Genomic DNA, 21,592 nt, shown 5'->3' with positions numbered 1-21,592 from the left:
GACAGGATCCTCACCTCAACTGAAACCAAAGTACTCTCCAAAGGTTTCAACTTTGCAGTCGCCCCGAGACGCATCCCCACGGAAAACATCATATGCGGAGTCGAAGCTAGCCTAACCAAAATCAACCCAGATGAAGCCAATAAAATCAGACTTGAAGTCACCAACATCCTCTGCTCCAGCAAACCACCCAGAAGCAATTTACACAAAGAAGAACAGAAAGCACTCACCAACCTGAGGAAAGACAACAACATAATCATTCTCCCAGCAGACAAAGGTAATGCCACTGTTGTGATGAACACATCGGACTACCAAGCAAAACTATCAAATCTACTCCAAGACCCTACCTACCAACCTATAAAAACAGATCCCACCACCTATCTGGAAAAAACCACCAAATCCAAAATAAAAGCCTCTCCTATCAGTGAAGAAATCCAGCTAAGAATCATCCCCAGAGAAAAATCATCCAGATGCCCCAAACTCTACGGTCTCCCCAAGATACACAAAGAAGGAACACCACTCAGACCAATAGTCAGCTCCATAGGCTCACCTCTACAAAATCTCGCTAAATTTCTCGCTAAGCAACTTCAGCCCTATGCAGAATCTATCGCTTCACACGTTACAAACTCCTTCCAGTTCATAGAAACAATAAAGAAGCAAAACCTACATCCCGATGACCTACTTGTGAGCTTCGATGTTGTATCTCTCTTCACACAAGTGCCCATTAATGAAGCCTTGACAGCCATTCAAAACAAATACAATCCCCCCGAATACATCCTGGACCTGACCAACCACTGCCTAACCAACACGTACTTCATCCACAATGGACAAAGATACAAACAGATAGAAGGAGCACCTATGGGATCACCCCTCTCACCGGTCATCGCAAATCTGTACATGGAACACTTTGAAACCAATGCTTTAGACAAGTCAGAACACAAACCCAAACTTTGGCTCAGATATGTTGACGACACCTTTGTAATTTGGCCACACGGGAAGGAAAAACTAGATAGCTTCCTCACACATCTCAACAGCCTACACCCCAAAATACAATTCACTATGGAAATAGAAGCCAACAACCAACTTCCCTTCCTTGACGTCCTAATCTACAAAAAACCTGATGGCTCCCTAGGACACACTATCTACCGGAAAAAAACACACACCAACCGCTACTTACATGCACAATCACACCACCACCCTGCACAAATAAACTCCGTAGCCAAGACTCTCATCTCCAGAACCAAACGCCTGGCTGACAAAGACCACTTGACAACTGAGTTACAGAATCTCTCAAATGTGTTAATCGCCAACGGATACCAGCAAAACAGGGTTACGAAGCTAATCCAAAAAGAAACACCCCCCAAAAACCAAGACACAGAAGAAAACAATGGCATGGCCCTCCTTCCTTATATCAAGGGCACTACAGATAAAATTAGCAAAATCCTCCATAAACACAATATCAAAACAGCCTTTTGCACCAACCAAAAAATAGCCAATATCCTCAGAAACCCAAAAGATAAAATCCAGTTAGAAAACCAAGGGGTCTATGAAATACCCTGCAAAGTCTGCCCAGCCACGTACATTGGACAAACAAACAGACGAATAAATGCACGTATCGCAGAACACAAGAATGCCGTCAAAAAAGAAGAAAAAACTTCCTCTCTTTACCAACACATGAAAGAAACAGGACACGAAATTAATTTTGCAGATTCCAAATTGCTCTTTAACATGGAACATCACCACAAGAGAATAATCATGGAAGCCATCGAGATAGAGAAACACCCTCACAACATGAACAAGCGTGACGACACGTCCCGCCTGCCAGACATCTGGAAATTAGCCCTCCCCACAAAAACCGACACCAGAACCAGAGGCACACAGAACGCCATCTCCAATCAACCACACCAGACCCAAACCCAGACCCTCTCCACAGATAAATTACAGACACCATCCAGTAGCCAAACCATAGTGGCACCTCCGGATGCTGCACCCCCCTGCAATCCCTACACAGATCTGGCTGGCACAGGGCACAAAACCACAGCTCGCCCCTATACACGAAGCCAAGCCAGAGCACAACTAAGTGCAGTACAGCCATCTTCTCAGAAAAACTCTTTACAAGGTCAAGAGGTCAAGACACGAAAGCTTTAGCAACTAATCCACACCTAATGACCCTCCTAAGTGGTACTCAGAATATCACTCAAGTAATCACTCAAGATATCCCTCAAGTAATTAATGAACAAAAGAAGAAAAGGCACATTAACCTAGGAACTTCCTCTCTGCCCAGAACGTTGGAGGCTATACACCACACCCCCTCAACAGTATTTATAGGAACTCAAACACTGAGATCCTGCTCTGTTCTAGTAACAAGAAGCCGAAAGCACCAGCCTGAAGATGACGAGTGAGACCTCGTCGAAACGTCGCCTAGACACCCCAACTCTTACATGGGAAGACACCCGAAGACACCAAAACCTACATTCCTGTACCCGTGAAAATCTACGAAAGCATATATATATATATATATAGTTGTCCAGTAGCACCTTAGGACCAACCAAGTTTGTTCTTGGTATGAGCTTTCGTGTGCATGCACACTTCTTCAGATACACAAAAGCTCATACCAAGAACAAACTTAGTTGGTCGGGTGGCACTGTGGTCATTCAGCTTAGGGCTTGCCGATCAGAAGGTTGGCGGTTCAAATCCCTGCGACAGGGTGAGCTCCCGTTGCTCGGTCCCTGCTCCTGCCAACCTACACCGGCATTAGTTAACGTTACAAAACAAGGGAGTTCTGTGATAAGATTCCCCATCACTTCACTGTTACATCTCTTGTATTTAAATGGCTGCATTCATACAAGACAGCAGCCTTATCCATGCTTACCTCTACCCAATGGGACTTAACTTCTAACTAAATGGGCATAGGATTGGGCTGCAAGTGTTCATTCAGCTTAGGGCTTGCCGATCAGAAGGTTGGCGGTTCAAATCCCTGCGACAGGGTGAGCTCCCGTTGCTCGGTCCCTGCTCCTGCCAACCTAGCAGTTCAAAAGCACGTCAAAGTGCAAGTAGATAAATAGGTACCGCTCCAGCGGGAAGGTAAACGACATTTCTGTGCGCTGCTCTGGTTCACCAGAAGCGGCTTAGTCATGCTGGCCACATGACCCAGAAGCTGTACACCGGCTCCCTCAGCCAATAAAGTGAGATGAGCGCCGCAACCCCAGAGTCGTCCGCGTCTGGACCTAACAGTCAGGGGTCCCTTTACCCTTTACTTTTTAAGGACTACTGGACTATCTATCTATCTATCTATCTATCTATCTATCTATCTATCTACTGCATCAGACCAACACGGCTACCTACCTGAAATTAAAAAAATAAGTTCCTCTAGCTTCAATGCACCTCTAGTAAGTGTGTTTATGATTGCAGCCCTAGATAACACTACACCGGCATTAGTTAACGTTACAAAACAAGGGAGTTCTGTGATAAGATTCCCCATCACTTCACTGTTACATCTCTTGTATTTAAATGGCTGCATTCATACAAGACAGCAGCCTTATCCATGCTTACCTCTACCCAATGGGACTTAACTTCTAACTAAATGGGCATAGGATTGGGCTGCAAGTGTTCATTCAGTGTAGCAGTGAATTGATTTGAGTCTTGAAATCCCGCTTCAGGGAAGATCATGGAATTTGATTTGTGCCTCTGACATTTCCATGCACTGGCAAAGTGCATAACTGAAGGTCACCCTCAGGTGCAAATGCAGTGTAGAGGGTGCTCTGAAATGGACAGAGGAACAAAAAATAGAGTCACTGAATCATTCCCCTGAGGAAACCAATGTAATAAATAGGATTCTCTGGTTTGACTTCAGTTGATTTGAGCAGTCCCTGACGGCAGTAAATTGCTATAACTTGACACCTTGATAGCATTTTAATTTCCAAAGTGCTTTAAAATCCATAATCAGCCTGAACCAAAGAGAGAGATCTGTTTGTGGAATCAGGTCTCCAGCATGATCTGCAAGCTGCTGCACTATGATTTGGGGGTGGGGGCAGAATCTGCCAACATCTATGCCTTAAAACAATTGTAGAGAACATAGCCTTATGATCCCTGTATCAGTTTGGTGGTATCAAGGGCTTCTAAAAGTTCATTTATCCTGCTAATATTGTCTGTTTATAGGTCTGTGTGTCACAGCTAATGCACGTAGTTTACAATGTTATGCATCAAGAGACCCGCCTCGGTATTGTGCAAGGAACCAAGGAGTTTGTGAATGTGCTTTGTGGTCTGTTAGTATGAGCTATAAAATGGGCAAATATGTATCCAGTTGGAATTATTTATGAATCAGAAAATGAAACTCACAGTGGGGATGAGCTGATCAGATGTTAGGGTAGTCAAGAGGAAGAGAACGTTTCGACTCAGAGCCAGGCTGCACAAGACCTCATTTACCCAATTAGCAATTACTTGAATGACATTTAAAAAGGAAACAGCAAGTGTGGGATCTGAACTGTAAGGTCAGGGAGGGTGCTTTAACCCTTTGTCCCTCACTGCAATCCCTATCCAGGTGTGCACCCCAAATCTGCAACTTGCATGGAAAGAAAAGTTTCCATTGGTGCAAATGGAAGCTTCCTTCCTGTACAAATAGCAGGTTGGGGGTCTTGACTCAGATCAAGACAGCAGCAGGGACAAAGGGTTGAAGCCCTCCTGATCCGCTCCAAGTTCCCAAATCTGATACCTGCTATTTGTTTTTTTTAAAGCCATTCAAGCAATTGTTCATTTGGCCCTCAATATGGTTATTGCATTTCTCAGTCCCTCAGCCTCCCAAGTGATCAGAGCCTTGGAGTCTTCACTCAGAACCTCATCCCAGTGCTGGTATATTATGAGAGGAAAGGTTAGTTTGTGCATACACTCTCACACAAATGCTAAGTCCAAGTGCTTGTTGCCTGTTACTGCTGCCCTGCCTTAGGTTGTCTAAATGGGTTGAAAGGGACTTCAGCTCCCCAGCCCAGGTTGAACCCTGGAACTACAAGGACCCAGCCATCTGTTGTGCTCTCAGGTAGGCATAAAGTATTCATTTTCCCAAGACCCCTTGGAAAGTCCAGAGAGAAAGTTTTCTTCTTCTCCAATGGGTAATGGATCACTAATACTGGTAACTTTTTTGTTGTTGTAAATTTATTTATTTGGTTTTTCAGATTATAATTTTACAGTCATATTTCAGACATAGATCATAAAAAGAAGAGTCCATGTAATCTCCTGGACTTCCATCCTCCCCTTTGTGGGTCCTATTATTAATCATTTCCTCCTGCATCTTTTATGATTATCCAAATCTTTTACATCTCCATTATAGCCAAAAATTCACCGTTAAACTATAAGGGATATTCCAATCCTACTAATGATTTTAACAATTTACAATGGTCTTTACAATTTTCCCCATTCTTTATTAAAATTTTGGTCTTCCTGATTTCTGATTCTTCTAGCCATTTTAGCTATTTCAGCATAGTCCATCAACTTCATCTGCCATTCTTCTCTGGTAGGGACTTTATCTTCTTCCCTTCTCTGGGCCAATAACATCCGTGCAGCCATGGTCACATACATAAAAAGTCTTTTCTGCTCCTTTGGGACTTTGGTGCTTGGTAACGATTATTCTTGGTTTTAGAATGGAGGTATAACTTGGAACAATTTCTATATCTTCATGGTTCCTGTGCTAAGGGACTGACTTTATAGAAAATGTATCAGTAAAAGCCACTCAGAATCCTGCCAAAAGAATATTTAGAATTCAATCAATAAGTGAATGTTCAGATTAACAATATTCATGAATGATATTATTTATTTATCTAAAGCATTTCTTAATCCCTCTCTTTAGCCAAAAAGGCTCTCAGAGAAGTTTACGTAAGATTAATAAAACTATAACAATCATTTCCTACAGGCTTATAATCTAAGAAGCATGGCACAAAAGGAGGGGGGAGATGAGGGAAGAGGAAAACAAGCAAATTCAGGTACCCATTCTTTTAAAGTTTCATAATAACATATACTGACCAGCTGGAACAGAAACAGTTCAGGGAGAGGAGGAGTCAAACTAAGCTTGATCTCCCAAGAGAGTGGACCTCCTACTTTCTCTTCTCTCCTCGCAGCCTGATGGAATGGCTGCTGCCAGGGAACAATTCAGAGAGAGAAGGGACCCCAAAGGAGCTGGTCTTTTAGCAGTGCTGGTAGAATGAGTCCTGCTTCCCAGCTTTCCTTCTACAGCTGCCAGATGGAATGGAACAGATGAGCAAAAAATATAAAGAATAAACACTATTAGACTTATAATAGCAAAGAGATGGTGCTTTCTGTCCGTTATCCATTTGGTTACATTGTGTACTGAAGAAAACAAAACACAGAAAGAGTATATTTGCAATTTTTCATTTTCAGTGACAGGAGACGAAGAAGAGACAGCTACCAGTTCTTGAGGGCAAAGTTTGAATTTTAGTCTGCACAATCTGGGTGTAACCCACTTCTGCTCACAGCCATGTGGGTGTGCTGCAAATTCCCACACGGTATATTTAATTTGGTCACGTAGCCCACTGACCTTGTTGCCAGTGCGGAAAACAACAGGGTTGTCAGTCATGCTTCAGGCAACCAGAGCAGTGTGATGAACCCCTTTGCAATGCTTGCAATGCAACCTCAACACAAAGATGCACATCACCCAAGAGCAAATCAATGCTGTTCAAAGTTCATAAGCAAGTTCTGAATATCATATTGAACGTACAAATCATTAGCCATCATGTGCATTGTGTAGTAAGCAAGAGCATTGCAGAAGGCACTAAAAGCACAATTGCATTTCCCTCATGCCCGACAGTTTCCTTCAGAATGACTCTGCAAAAAGGGGGGGGGGGAACCAGCATATTGAAAAAGTAAGCAGTGTTTATTTTTACTGTGGTTTCCCCACTGCCAATCACACTTCCTTAGCCTCACCCGTCTCTTCTCAGTATCTAGACTAAAACAAAAACACATGATAATTACCGGACTTGCTTTGGTTTGAAGGAACAAAAAAGCCTCCACAGAACCTCAAAAACAAACACTTAATTCACACACTCTTTACGCTTAAGCCTTGGGATACTGGTATGAACCGGAATCCTAGGGAAACAACATCTATCTAGGGGAGAGGCGGTGAAGCTGTGGCCTTCAGGCCAGATCTTGCCCACAGCGCCACTTCTCAGAGCCACAGGCCAGATCCAGCCCATTGCTGCAATCAGTCACTTCTTCTTAAAAGATACTATTGTATGACACCATTGCAAAAGGGTCTTAAAGACTCAGAAAACATGGAGCCCTCCTTTCTCTTTCCTGAGCTATATAACCTTCTTGTAATGCAGCCATGCTAGAGGTGAAAGGGGTGCTTTTCCACAGTAAGTGGAATGTTTTCTTCCCCATCTCAGTGCTGGGCTATGGAGAAAACCCACCTCTGCTGATCACCAGTAGGCTGTGAAAGGCAAGCATTATTTGGGGGGGGCGGGGCAAAGTGAAAGAGCCATACGATCCACTGGCTTCAAAGCCCCCTCTGTTTCTCTGAGAGATCCCAGACTTGTCCACATCACTTGCATAATAACTTTTTCATCATTAAAACATGCTGGAACAAAGGCAAAATAAAACTGCCCCCAACTTCCTGGATTGGCCAGCATGAACTGGCAAGAGTTTGGAAGTGGTGGAACATTCACTATTACAATCCTCCCCGCTCACCTAATATTGGTCTGCTTACAGACAACCATCTCAACTCAGAAGTACCGTAGTTTTCGCTCTATAAGATGCACCAGACCACAAGACGCACCTAGCTTTTGGAGGAGGAAAACAAGAAAAAAAATATTCTGAATCCCAGAAGCCAGAACAGCAAGAGGGATCGCTGCGCAGCGAAAGCAGCGATGCCTCTTGCTGTTCTGGCTTCTGGGATAGCTGCGCAGCCTGCATTCGCTCCATAAGACGCACACACATTTCCCCTTACTTTTTAGGAGGGAAAAGGTGAGTCTTATAGAGCAGAAAATACGGTAACTCCTACAGAATTCAACCAGTCTTACTCACAAGTAAGTGGGGTTAGGATTGCAAACTTTGCTACAAATGTCACCCCACCACTACTTCCAATTAAAGACCTGGCTTTTTTTTTAGTACAGTGGTACCTCGGGTTAAGAACTTAATTCGTACCAGAGGTCCGTTCTTAACCTGAAACTGTTCTTAACCTGAGGTACCACTTTAGCTAATGGGGTCTCCCGCTGCTACCGCGCCTCCACCACATGAATTCTGTTCTCATCCTGAAGCAAAGTTCTTAACCTGAGGTACTATTTCTGGGTTAGCAGAGTCTGTAACCTGAAGCATCTATAACCTGAAGCATCTGTAACCCTAGCTACCACTGTACATGTAGAATTTGTGATTCTCTCTACCTGACTGAAATATATTTTGCTTTGATGTTTGCTTTTGTGGTAGAGAGGCCAATTCATTCATATATATATATATTTTGTAATGCACCCAGGTGATTTTTTTAAGCACCAAAACATTCTATATTGGTCATTTAATTCTCATAGCAAAGTTTTGCTGTATTTACTTTGTAAATATTGTTTAGATGAAGGGGAGGAGAACTGTAACCCACTAGATAGTGCTGAACTACTACTAACAGCATCCCTGACCATTGGCCATGCTAGCTGTGGAGGATGAGAGCAGGACAACAGCTGGAGGGCAGCAGGTTCCCCATCGCTGATTTAGATGGTCAAATAAGGTATAGTAAGAGGAGGAAATCGAGGCCTAAGGCCTTCCAGCCTAGAAGCGTAGGAAGGTCAGTTGGTACCCGGTGCGGAAAAAATATTGTCACCCGTCACCCCCCCACACACACACTGATTTTTTTTATTTTTTAAAAAAAAATTGCCTGCAAAAGTAGTTTTACGTTATTTCATATTTTCTTACAAAGGAATGTGGATTATGGGCCTCTGATAACAAGGAGGCGACTGTGGACAGGTATTTAAATCTATAGGGTGGGTTGTGTTTTGGCTCCACTGAATTGAAATTTCAGTCTTCCCGACATATGAAAACGGCCAAGTAAACAGTTATTTTCATGGAGGAGGGTCAAGATATTAACTGATATGCATGAAATTTCAGATATAGCTATATAATCCATAGTGTAGTAAGATAAGACCTTTGGAGCAGGCGTGTGTTTTTTTAAAAAAAAGTTTTTTATGAACTGCCCTAGTAGGGCAGTAATTGTTCCTTTTTGACACCCCCCTCCATGATGGAACCTGAGTGGACCACCCCCCGCCTCCCCTTCCTACGCCCCTGCTCCAGCCCTCTCCGTTTGTTCCTTGGGAGTCGCCCCATACAACACTTCTCACCATCCCTGCTCCACACCCTATCTGAGTTCTTTTGCCTAGCTGGAATGTGTCTTTGAAACAGAATAATGCCTTTTATTCTTTTGGATGCAGAATGAAGAGCGATAGGTGAGGTGTGCAGGAACCTCTGGCTTTTACATGGCTGGGATGTAACCTACTGTTCAAGAATAAGAATCACATCTATTGATCCACCATTTTTTGCCTCTTGCCCTGTCCACCACTGGCATTTGATGCCAAGGAACGTTGCCTCTGGCAGGTAGTACCTGATCAAGGGAATGGGAACAGTGAGGTAGTAACTGTATGGGGAGAGGCTAGCAGAACAAAGTGGGTGGGTTAAAGCACCATTTAAAACTGCTTAAAGACCATGATAAATCAGCAAACTTTGAAAATGATACATTTTAATAATAAAACAGATTTGACACATAATGTCATGAAATCTCAAAACTGGCATAGAGCTCCTCAAAAATCAGTCCAACTTGTAAAACTCTCAGGGAACAGGAGTTGTTGAGCAAGATAATATTGCGCAATATTTTTTTTAAAAAAGAACAGCTGAAATTAGCAGACAGCCATATTAAATTCTTCATCTCGTAAAACAAACCTTTTGAAAGAGCCCTTATCACTGCATGACAAACGCTAGCTGATGAATGAAAGCAATCATTCACTGTCCTTTTTAGAAGATTTGTATCTGTGTTGCCGTCTGCTAAACTTTGTCCTGAGGCTCAACTCAACTGTTTCTCGATCAAAAGTGAACAGAAGTTTCAGAAGTGAACTATCCAGCAACTGGCATTTTCATTTTGTGTTTCCTGGTTGAATGTGACACTGTGCAACAATCACCTTGACAACAGGAGTGACAAAGTGTTGACTCATGGGCGTGTTTTGACCTGCCAATCCTCTCCCAGTGACCCACAAGAACCTCCCCCCAGCTCAATAGTCCAATGGTGGTGGCAGCACAGCCACTGAGAGCATTTAGTCAAACTTACCCAGCCATGTAATTTTATTATGTACTTTAAAAAAAAAACCTGCTGGTTTTTATGAATAATGTTGAAAATTGTATTGTGTCTACTACTTCTGATGTCTCTTTTTATTGCTGTTTTTAAATGAATACAGTCACACCTTGAATCCCAAACACCTTGCAAGTCCAACGTCTTGGCTCCCGAATGCTGCAAACCCTGAAGTGAGTGTTCCGGTTTGCAAACATTCGTTGAAAGCCGGATGTCCGACAGGGCCTCCGCGGCTTCTGATTGGCTGCAAGAAGCTCCTGCAGCCAATAAGAAACCGTGCCTTGGTTTCTGAACATTTTGTAAGTCGAACAGACTTCCGGAAAGGATTCCGTGTGACTTCCAAGGTGCCACTAAAGGTAAAGGGACCCCTGACCGTTAGGTCCAGTCATGGCCGACTCTGGGGGACTCTATGGCGCTCATCTCAGTTTATTGGCCGAAGGAGCCGGCATACAGCTTATGGGTCATGTGGCCAGCATGACCAAGCCGCTTCTGGTGAACCAGAGCAGTGCACAGAAACGCCATTTACCTTCCCACCAGAGTGGTACCTATTTATCTACTTGCACTTTGACGTGCTTTTGAACTGCTAGGTTGGCAGGAAGGTACCACTGGACTTTGTATTATTTTATGTCAAGTGTTTAGAGTTTTTAAACATTAAGCAATATACAAATATTTATATTTAAATCAAATAAGTTTTAGAATGTGTACAGAGTCCAGGAAAGACAAAGCAATCTGCCTTCCCATCATGACACTGGGTTGGGCAGAGAGGTTTAAAACCCTTTTGAAAAATGTTCATTAAAGTAGTGGTAAAGTAAGGGCCCCCCAATCAGGCTTCAACTTAAATATTTCAAATTGCAGCCAGTAATTTTGCAAATCTTAAAAAATTAATATGTGATCTGACTTGCATTTCTGATGTCAAGTAAGATTCCACATTAATTTTCAATAAAGCTACAGTTCTCCTGCTATGGGATTAAGTTCTTCTATTTCATCTCTTGTGACGACCACAGAATTAATTTTTTTTCTTTAAAAAAGACAGCACATAAGGGATGGTATCATAGTACTTATGCCTTAATATTACACACACACACACACCTTTTCTCATATTTAATATGTACTGGCCCAAAAGGGTTCTAATACCACTTTTCCTAATTAATATCCCCTTTTCATAGGTCTCTCATATACCATTATATCTTGCTAGACTCCTTGCACCCTCCTTGGTACACCTTTACATTTCCGGAGTCAAGTAAGGCCACCATTCGCCTTAAATTGTTGATGGGTCCATACTTTTCTTTTTCAAGTAAAGTTTATGCAACGTGAGGGGTCAGATCAGATGTAATTAAGGTAGACATTAGAAAATTCAAGACATGATTTGAGCCATGGATGGGGAACTATTTTTCAGGCTGATGGACCCATTCCCTTCTGGGCAACTTTCCAGGTCACATGCTAGTGGTGGGCAGGGCCAGAGGCAAAAGTAGGCTATGAAGCAACAAATGTAGGTTTTACCTTTGTGCAGGAGGTTAGTTTTTACCCACAATCCTTTCTGTCTTCCATCCAGGCCAGCAAAAGGCAATATCAGACTTCAAAGCTGAGGGGCAATTGACCATTACTAGTAATTATTGGCATTCACTAAAACCCCTTGGTCTTTTTAGTAAAATAGGTAGATGCAACAGGCAGGAGACAATGAGTTGATCTGGTTTATTGTATCCTTGTTATTACTTATGGGAGGAACATAATGATTAACATCCAGCAATTTTCAGGAGATTAAAGCAAAAAAAAAAAGCCTATAAGTAATCTACTTGTCAACAACACAAGCATGGATGTCATGTGTCATGGAAGACTCTGATTGAAATTATGTTTGAGGTTTCAGAATTTCAAAGTTATGGAAACTGCAAAAGTACAGGCCATCGTAGCAAAACAAATGGGCAGTCGGGTGCTCTTGGTATATCTCCATTACAGTCTGTTAAATCCGCTGTCTGTCTGATTGAAAGTGACAGTGGTGGCTGTTCCCTAACTGCCACCAGCATTGTCATTGACACACTTATCTGTCAGTCATATGTGAAGAAAAGAGGAAAAATATTGAAATGGAGAGTAGACATTTCCTCATGTCTAGAATCATGGAAGTGTGGATAAGAGATGTTTATCTGCCAAGAGAAATTTGAAGCTTTATCCGCTGCTTTTACATCAACAACATTTTGCAGGTATTAAAGCAGACGTCCAGGGCACAGCCTTTTGCCCATGAATCCTCTCAGTCTCTTTCTAGCACAAAAGCTTCCTGCCATCAACCTCTCATCCCCACTGGCATCCCTCCTTCCAGAGGAACAGATATGTGGGCCTGGTGGTGCACAAGGACAGGACCTTTAAAATATTTTAAGTAACTAAACAATGACACAGTCGATGACAGAAAGAAAAAAGTACAGAGTGAGATGAAAGGGCGAGGGGCTAGTTTAGAGTCAGAAACAGAGGCCGTGAACTCCTAATTCCATGAGTGAAAAAATGTGAATACAGTGGTACCTTGGCTCTCGAACTTAATCCGTTCTGGGAGTCCATTCGATTCCTGAAACCATTTAAAAACCAAGGCGCAGACATTTGGCTTCCGAAAAACGTTTGCAAACCGGAACACTTACTTCCAGGTTTGCGGCATTCGGGAGCTGATTTGTTCGGGAGCCAAGCCGTTTGAGAAACAAGGTACCACTGTACATACCTTACAAATTGTTCTAAGATGGCAGTGATAATATATTCAAACACTCCACAGAGCTAATTTTTTGTTATCAGAGAAACAAAGGTGGGAAGGATGGGGTGGTGAGTACGTAAGAACAAAGGAAATCAGGCCAATAGCCCATCTAGTCTAACATCCTGTTGTCACAGTGGCCACCCAGGTGCCTATGGGAAACCGGCAAGCAGGACCCAAACACAAGAACAGTCTCCTGGAGTTTCCAGCAACTGGTATACAGAAGTATTACGGTCTCCAACAGTAGAGGGAGTGCAGAGCCATCCTGGCTAGAAGCCATTGATAGCCTTATCCTCCATGAGTTTGGCTGTTTTGAAGCCCTTCAAGTTGGTGGTCATCACTGCCTCCTGTGAGAGCGAGTTCCATATATGTGCTGAGTGAAGAACTATTTTCATTTATCTGTCCTGTATCTTCAGACTTTCCATTTCATTGGATGCACATGAGTTCTAGTGTTATGAGAAAGGGGTGGAATCTACACGCATGTAAAAAAAAGCGGTGAAAATGCTTTTTGTAAAAAAAAAAAAAACGTTTTGAAAAATACATTGAATTTGGCATAGCTCACTGTCGCTATCTAGTGTCGCATTTGTATATTGCACTTTACAACACATTTTAAACTTTTTATTTGCAGCTGTATAGCTGAGTCCACAGGGAGAAAAATGTTTCTTTGTCCATTTTCTCCATGCCATGCACAATTTTATAAACTTCTAGCATGTCACCTCAGTAATCTTTTCACTAAAAAGTCCCAAATGCTGCAACAATAAGAGCCGTTCGGCAGTGGAACAGACTCCCACAAGAGGTGGTGGACTCTCCTTCCTTGGAGGTTTTAAAGCAGAGTTTGGGTGGTCATCTGTCATGGATGCTTTACCTGAATTGCAGGGGTTGGACTAGATGACTCTTGGGTTCCTTCCAGCTTTAATATTCTAGGATTCCTTATAAGGGAGTTCCTCCGTCCCCTTGATCATTTTGGTTGTCTTTTTCTGAGAATATTTTTTAGTGTCAGCTGGCCATCCAGTGAGCTAGAATACTAGATTAACAAAAGTGCTGCTTGGGACCAATACTGTTGCAATCAAAGGTCTCCAGAAAAAAACATCCCATTTGCCTTTTTTACTTGTTTAAGATTCTCTTTCATATAGATGCCACACATGAGATGGCAATGCTAGGCAGTCTTTGACCCCAGGCTACAAACATAAACCTGAGATTAACCCCCATTGAACCCAGGGGTATTTACCACTCAGTGGGCATGGATATGATTGTGCTGCCACCAGTATTAAGTGGACACCATGATTTCCAAGCCTACAAAACCTTACAAACGAAGGCCGCACATCAAATGTGAAGTCCTTTTTTCTTCATTTGCGATGCTTCTCTCTGAAATGCAGCATAGACTAAATAAACAAAGCATTTGTGAACAGTTTCTAGTACCAGTTTCAGGAATACAGCCTCTTAAACAATGCTCTCAGATTCCAATTTCAAAGTAAAAAAATCTCCATTCCAACAATGGGTCATAATTCCTTAATCCATGGGCCTCACTTAACACTTGGCAAGGTGTGTGAAGAGACTTTGTGTGATAATGACACTTCCTAACAAGGACCAAATTGGCAACAGTCAACTGGGGCTCTCTATACACCAGCAGCGTGCTGGTGAGAGAAAATGCCAGGCTTTTCAGCATCTTTCAGTAAGTCGTTCACTCCCTCAAAAGCCCATTTTTCTGACTGAAAGGATTTATTGGAGAATATTCAGCTCAACTCTAGTAATAATCTGTTTCACAGACATAAGACTGTTATATGACTTGGGGGGGGGTGGATTCCTGGATAGCTACCAAGCTATTAAAGATTTGCCCTTGGTCAAGGGTGGCTGGCTTTTGTTCTAATTTGATTCAGTTTGTTTGTTTTTAGAAGAGGGGTAGGGATGCAGTAAGGTTTGTTAAAACATATTGCCTCCCCCTGGCTCATAAAAAAATATGCCAAGTCAGAAAGAAACTGTAAAATTGTCTCAGAATTACACCGTTTGCTTTAGAATTATTGGTGCTGAAAAGCAAATGGCTGAAAAACCACACTTGCTGAAACTCCAAACCAAATTCCAGAGCAATTTTTTAAAAAAAAAAATCTCTCCAGGACAATTAAACTGCAATCCATTTTCATTTCTCCCTTTCAACTGTATATTGCCAAGACAAATAAAATCAATAGGACAAAGAGGTAAATTGTACAAATATAATAATTTTGGTTTTTAAAAATAAACTATCTTTAAGTAACCCCTTTCATTATAAGATCTACATGAGCTGTATGACTAATTTATGTTGACTGTCTCCAGTTCTGTAAAATGGATAAGCGTTTTTAGACATATATTTCAATTGGCGCATAGAAGGAATAGGAGAAAAGGAAGATTCCTTACCATTCTAACTGGTTACACTCTGGTCTATCCAATCCACTGCTATCTGCTCTGATGACCCTTCCTGGAAGTGGTTCTCCATGGTCTGAAACAGATCTGTCACATCGACTGCTACCTGACCCTTTTACTTGGTGATACCAGGGATTGAACATGGGACACGGAGGTATGTATTCAGTCATTGAGCTATGGCCCCTTCCAAAGGAATAATTGCCTTTCTTGGTAGATCTCACCAAGCTAGAGCAGGGATAGCCAATACAATGCCCTCCAGATGTTTTTGGACTCCAATTTCCATCATCCCTGACTGTTGGCCATGCTGGCTGGGGTAGATTGTAATATTTTATGCCACTTTTACAAAATTTCTATTAATATCATCCTTACAAAAGCAATGGCATATTAAGAAAAAACAAACTATTCAATAATTAGTTCAATACAAATTCATAATAATTCATTGGATATGGCTGCTGAGCACCAGCCCAGTGCCAGTTGACCTAATCTATTCTGACAAACGGATTTGTCATCCCTGACATCGGCCAGTTAAATAATGTCCTGAACCTCATGACTAGTCCCACTGGTATATACAGTCCCCAGGGCAAATGTTGGCAACCCAACAGGTCAAGAATCATGGTCCACGTTCAATACAGCAAGCCAAGTCCAAAGTCCAACAGTCAGGCCAGGTTACCGCCTCGGCTGCCGATCCAGGGTTAGGGGACCTGGAGTTCAGTCCCCAAAAGCACAGTCCCATGGAGTTCCTAGGACATAAAAGCCGTGGTCCATCAACATGGGAAAGTTGAGCAGAAAAGCACTGCAGCTCTGCTTCCCTTTTATCCCTTGAATCTTGATTGCAGCATCTGGGCTTGACAAGACATGTGATCCTTACCTGTCCTGAGCCCAATCCAGCTGAGAAATCACACACCTCCTTCCTTAACTAATGAGCCCCACCTGGCCAGCAGGTGAGCTGGGCTGTGTGCCTTGCCTGCCTCAGCCTCCTAGAGCGTACCTCCCACTGCTCCCTATGCCTCAGAGCCCACTGGGTTCATGGGCCCCTCTGACTCTGGTGATGGGTCCTGCTCTCTGGTTCCTGTGCACTGATCCCTATCCCCTCAATGTCCTCTGTTGCCCTGTGAGTACTTTCTATGCATTCAACCTCTACTTCTCCATCCCCAGCTTGCCCCAATGTGTACCAGCTGTGGCTAATCCCCTCACCGGGATCCTCCTCTCTGTTGTCTTTCCAGTTTATGACAACTAGGAAGGCAGTTCTTAGGCTAGGTAAAACACAAGTAGCTTTATTTGTGGAAATGAAAACTAAAACAATATTAAATCCAGTAGGCAGAGCATCTTTCAAACACCAATCCAAACACCAATTGTTGCTGCCTGTTTCTGAGAAGGAGGGGCCATGAGGAGATCAGCATGTTGCAAGCATACTGTAGGTGTAACTGCAGGTGCATCAGACTGACACTGAGCTCCCTAAGCATTGTCCCTCCTCCTGCCAGGAACTGGCAGCTATGGTACTCAGTGTTCAGAAGGCAGGTAAGCAACATTGTCCTACCTGCACCCACCACTATTGGTTAATTCCTCTGGCTGTGGTGCTGTTGCAAAGTGTAGTGGGGAGATTGAGTCTTATTAAAGCAGTGGGTGATTATGTTTCAAAGATTAGGCAAATTCATGGAGGATAAGGTTATCAGTGGCTGCTAGCCAGAATGACTATGTTCCACCTCCACTGTCTCTGAATACCAGTTGCTGGAAATCACAAGTGGAGATGGTTCTGTTGCATTCAGGTCCTGCTTTCAGTTTTCACACTTTGGAAGAGATATATGTTGCAAATATGAATATAAATATACAATCCTGACATGGCTGGCCAGTGAACATTACCCAAGCAAAAGCAATTAGAGCAATTTATCAGTCTTGATCAGTGCACATGGCGTCCATTATCATTTTTTCAAAATCAATCACAGGCTAGAGTTTGGATCCTTCTCCTTTGGACAGATGTGACTCTGCCACATTCACTGGCATGTGCCTTGGAAACTTTCCCACTTGGCTATCACAAGTGGGACATTAATATGGATTAGTTTGCAGCTCCAGCACAGAGTAACAAATCTATGCTTCAGTTTATATGCTCTTAGTCACCAAGTTACTGGATATTTGGAGACAGTTTTTATCGTCAAGAAATCAGTGACTGAGATCAAAGGAAAACATGGTCAGTCATCTTGAAAGTATTCATTCCCCCCACCCCCACCCCGAAAAAGTTAGATAGCATATACATCTTCCTGATACCTTCTTTTTTGAACTACTGCACTATTCCTTACTCATTATTTCATACATCTTACTGTCAGACTGTGTGACATTTTGTTTTGTTTTCTCCGACTGTTATGGAGTGTCCAGCTCTTAGAAAATAAACCTGCTGCAATTCCTAATGTTGTGATGCAACACATTTTTCAAATCGGTGGCAAGGTTTGACATAGCAGAATATACAACCCCATTCCCTCATAGAGCACACCTAGGAGAGTTACGGCCTGGGGCACCTGAGTATGACGTCATCTATGTATACCACTGGGCCACAAGCCAACCAAGATTAGAAACTGTGGTCAGGGGCACAGAATAGCAATGAGAAGGAGTGAACAGAGTGGCTCTGTAACTGAAGAATTTCTGGGACAGGCTTGGAATAAACAGCAAAGCTCCTATTATGGAGCAGTCTTTGGAATTCGGGGGGCATCTTCAGTGAAGTGTTTCCCTCATTCTTGATCACCCAACCATTTCCAGACTCTTCTTCAACCAGCTCACTTTTTACTTTTCATTCTTGGTGTACCATATAGTGTATATATTTCTTATGTAGTTTTTACATTGTTGTTCACCACTTCGATACATTTTGTGGGGAGTGGCATAAAACTCTTTAGATCAGCGGTTCTCAACCTGTGGGTCCCCAGATGTTGTTGGACTACAACTCCCATCATCCCTGAGCTAGGGGTGATGGGAGTTGTAGTTCAGCAACATCTGGGGTCCCACAGGTTGAGAAAGGCTGCTTTAGATGAAATTAATAAATTCAGCCTACAGCCACACCACCCTGAAAGCACCCGATCCCGCCCGATGTTGGAAGTTAAGCAGGGTCGGGCCTGGTTAGTACATGGATGGGAGATAAAATTAAATAAATTCCCATTCACTGGCCACAGTTCACAGTGGAACACATGCCACATTGGTGTAGCATCTTACTAACACAACTGCAATCTTGGTATGGAAGCCCAGGCACCCCCTGATTTCTGTACCCCTAATTCAGTGTTTTGGTCCCTAATCAGGAGCATGTGAGGTGGCCACAGAACAGCTAAGCGCTTGTTACCTTTGGCCATGTTCTTATGCTCAACGTTGGGAACTTGCTCTGTGAAGGCTGTACACCCGTACTGTGTTGGTCCCTGCTGGATAAGAGGACAAGCCAGGTGATCAGCACAGCCTGAACTACCCTACATGAATCCGATGCACTGAAATCATAGACGCCCTGCTTTCACAGAGCTCTGTGTGGTAGAAATTGAGCTGCTAGATCAGGGCAACTGTTTAGAATGTGATTATTCCAGCGCCGGCCTCATTCAAAGCCTGACATGATTGTTTCAGAAATTCCTAAAGCTGCCTCTCATTACGGAGCAGCAAGACATGATTTGGAGCCTCCAGAAGTGGTGCAATTTTCAGCTCACTTCATCCTGGGCTTAAGTGGTGATGGACAGTGAGCTCGGGAGCTTAGAAAAGGAGAGGAGAGCTTGTTTGCTTAGGCTGAATCTCCAGGGTACAGCTCACTGCTGTTCTAATGTAAATGTTTATGAGGGGTGTAATAAAATATTAAACGGCATGAATAATTGATATTTACTTTATAGCAATTCACACTCTTGCTTGTTTGAATAAAATCCATTATTTACAATATTCTACTTAACTAGGAGTTATTTCTCTCTTTGTTCATACCATTTGCTAATTACTTGTTCCTCCGACACGTTTCCCATTGCTGGATTGAGTCAGTAGTTTTATGTCAATGTTTAACAGCTTAGTATCAATATTTTAGATACAGAATGCTACCCTGAAGAGGAGCAGGAGGACTCCACAAATTGGCTCCTTTGCCTGGACAAATATTTTTTTCATTTCTCTCTTTTCCATCGTTTGATGAATCTAACTCTGTTGTAGTTTTTAAATTAAAAATAGTTGAATAAGGCAAAATGTCCACAGATAACCGACTAAGCATGTTTTTATTTATGGTATTAATTTGTGCTATTACGAAATGCACCAAGGGCGAAAGGCTGGTATTCAAAATCTCCAAAAAAAAACACACACAAAAAGAAAAAAGAAGAAAGCAGAAATGTAATATATAATTGGTTGACTTTCAGCATCTAGACAGTTTGGAACCATTTTATAATGTTAAGACCCATCTGCACATGCCAGGCATGGCGCCATATTGGCCTGGTTCACATATCAGTGGGTCTACTCTGCATATGACCAATGTTGCCTATGACCCAACATCAATAGAAAGACTGCTATATAAAATGCCTTTTGGTCCCAGACTGGTGCACCAGGCAGCTCAAAATGCTTTAAAAAAAAAACACAATGCAATTTTAAAAATATGACCACACCGTGATTACAAATGCCATTAAAATAATAGAAAGGATTTACAATATTCCTCTTTTAAAAAAAAAATGAAGTTCCACAACCTTAGCCCCTTAACAAACAAAACACCTACTACTTATAGTCATCAAACTAACCTCCAAGGATCACAGTATCATAGGCTGGGCTGAGCTACTAGATTGAAGCATCCAAGGAGCTCGTATGACTAAGTGATAGGCTACTATGATTACAAGCGGTGTTATTCTCTTCCCAGTTGTCAGATGCCAGTATCTGGGCAGGAGACTGCTGATGACATGCAAGCTAATTGCTGGACAAAATTTCAAAATTCACTCAGTTCCTTTGCCGGTACAAATCAATTGTGATGGCACTTTGGCAAACAATTATAAACAAAATATTTCAGTGCTGTGAATAATAAAGGAATGTGTTGGGTTCCTGATGATTGTGCACAGTGAGGTCTTTAGCAGAAAAACAACATATCCTTAGAAGAAAAAGACTAGGTGCTAAACTTTTCCAACCAGCTGATTACACAGAGATTTAGGAAACAAACCATCACAAAGAGACAAACATATGGAATGTAGGCTGTGTTCCAAGAAAACTGCTACATAATTATGTTAAAATTTACATTACCAGGGCAAGCAACAGAAAGGAATATATGTCAGAATCCCACTGCAATGTGCTACACAGAGGAAAAGCTTTTTCTTGGCAAACAGATTAGTTGTAAAGTAGCTTAGTGACTGGCTTGTTAGTCAGTAGAAAAGAGCAAATCTTGCAGCATTCCTTCTAACAGCAAACTCAAGTGTTATGTGCCACCAAGCTTCTAGCCAAAATGGGACTGGCTAGGAATGGAGGCAGTGAGATATTTTACTTTCTTGGGCTCCATGATCACTGCAGATGGTGACAGCAGCCATGAAATTAAAAGACGCCTGCTTCTTGGGAGAAAAGCAATGACAAACCTAGACAGCATCTTAAAAAGCAGAGACATCACCTTGCCAACAAAGGTCCATATAGCTAAAGCTATGGTTTTCCCAGTAGTGATGTATGGAAGTGAGAGCTGGACCATAAAGAAGGCTGATCGCCGAAGAATTGATGATTTTGAATTATGGTGCTGGAGGAGACTCTTGAGAGTCCAATGAACGGCAAGAAGATCAAACCTATCCATTCTGAAGGAAATTAGCCCTGAGTGCTCACTGGAAGGACAGATCCTCAAGCTGAGACTCCAATACTTTGGCCACCTCATGAGAAGAGAAGACTCCCTGGAATAGACCCTGATGTTGGGAAAGATGGAGGGCACAAGGAGAAGGGAACGACAGAGGACGAGATGGTTGGATAGTGTTCTCGAAGCTACCAGCATGAGTTTGACTAAACTGCGGGAGGCAGTGGAAGACAGGAGTGCCTGGCGTGCTCTGGTCCATGGGGTCACAAAGAGTCAGACACGATTAAACAACTAAACAACAACAAACAAGGAATAGGTTGCTGTCAAGAGAGCTTTACCACGCAGAGCTCAAGGGTGATCTATGAGGGCTTGCTTGCTTTGTAGCCTTTTTCCTGGATGTTCCTAGATACCAAAGGCATCC

At 42.5% G+C, this 21,592-nt stretch overlaps 1 long non-coding RNA gene across 10 annotated transcripts in view; it reads right to left on the bottom strand.

Moving 5' to 3' along the window:
- LOC308582827 overlaps positions 1 to 21,592 on the bottom strand; it is a 106,995-nt gene that overhangs the window by 12,043 nt on the left and 73,360 nt on the right. The gene's annotated exons all lie outside the window — the stretch shown is intronic.

The sequence above is a fragment of the Podarcis bocagei genome (assembly GCF_964188305.1).
Source record: "Podarcis bocagei genome assembly, chromosome: 3".
Classification (NCBI taxonomy): Eukaryota; Metazoa; Chordata; class Lepidosauria; order Squamata; family Lacertidae; genus Podarcis; species Podarcis bocagei.
This window is presented reverse-complemented; position numbering and strand designations above follow the sequence as displayed.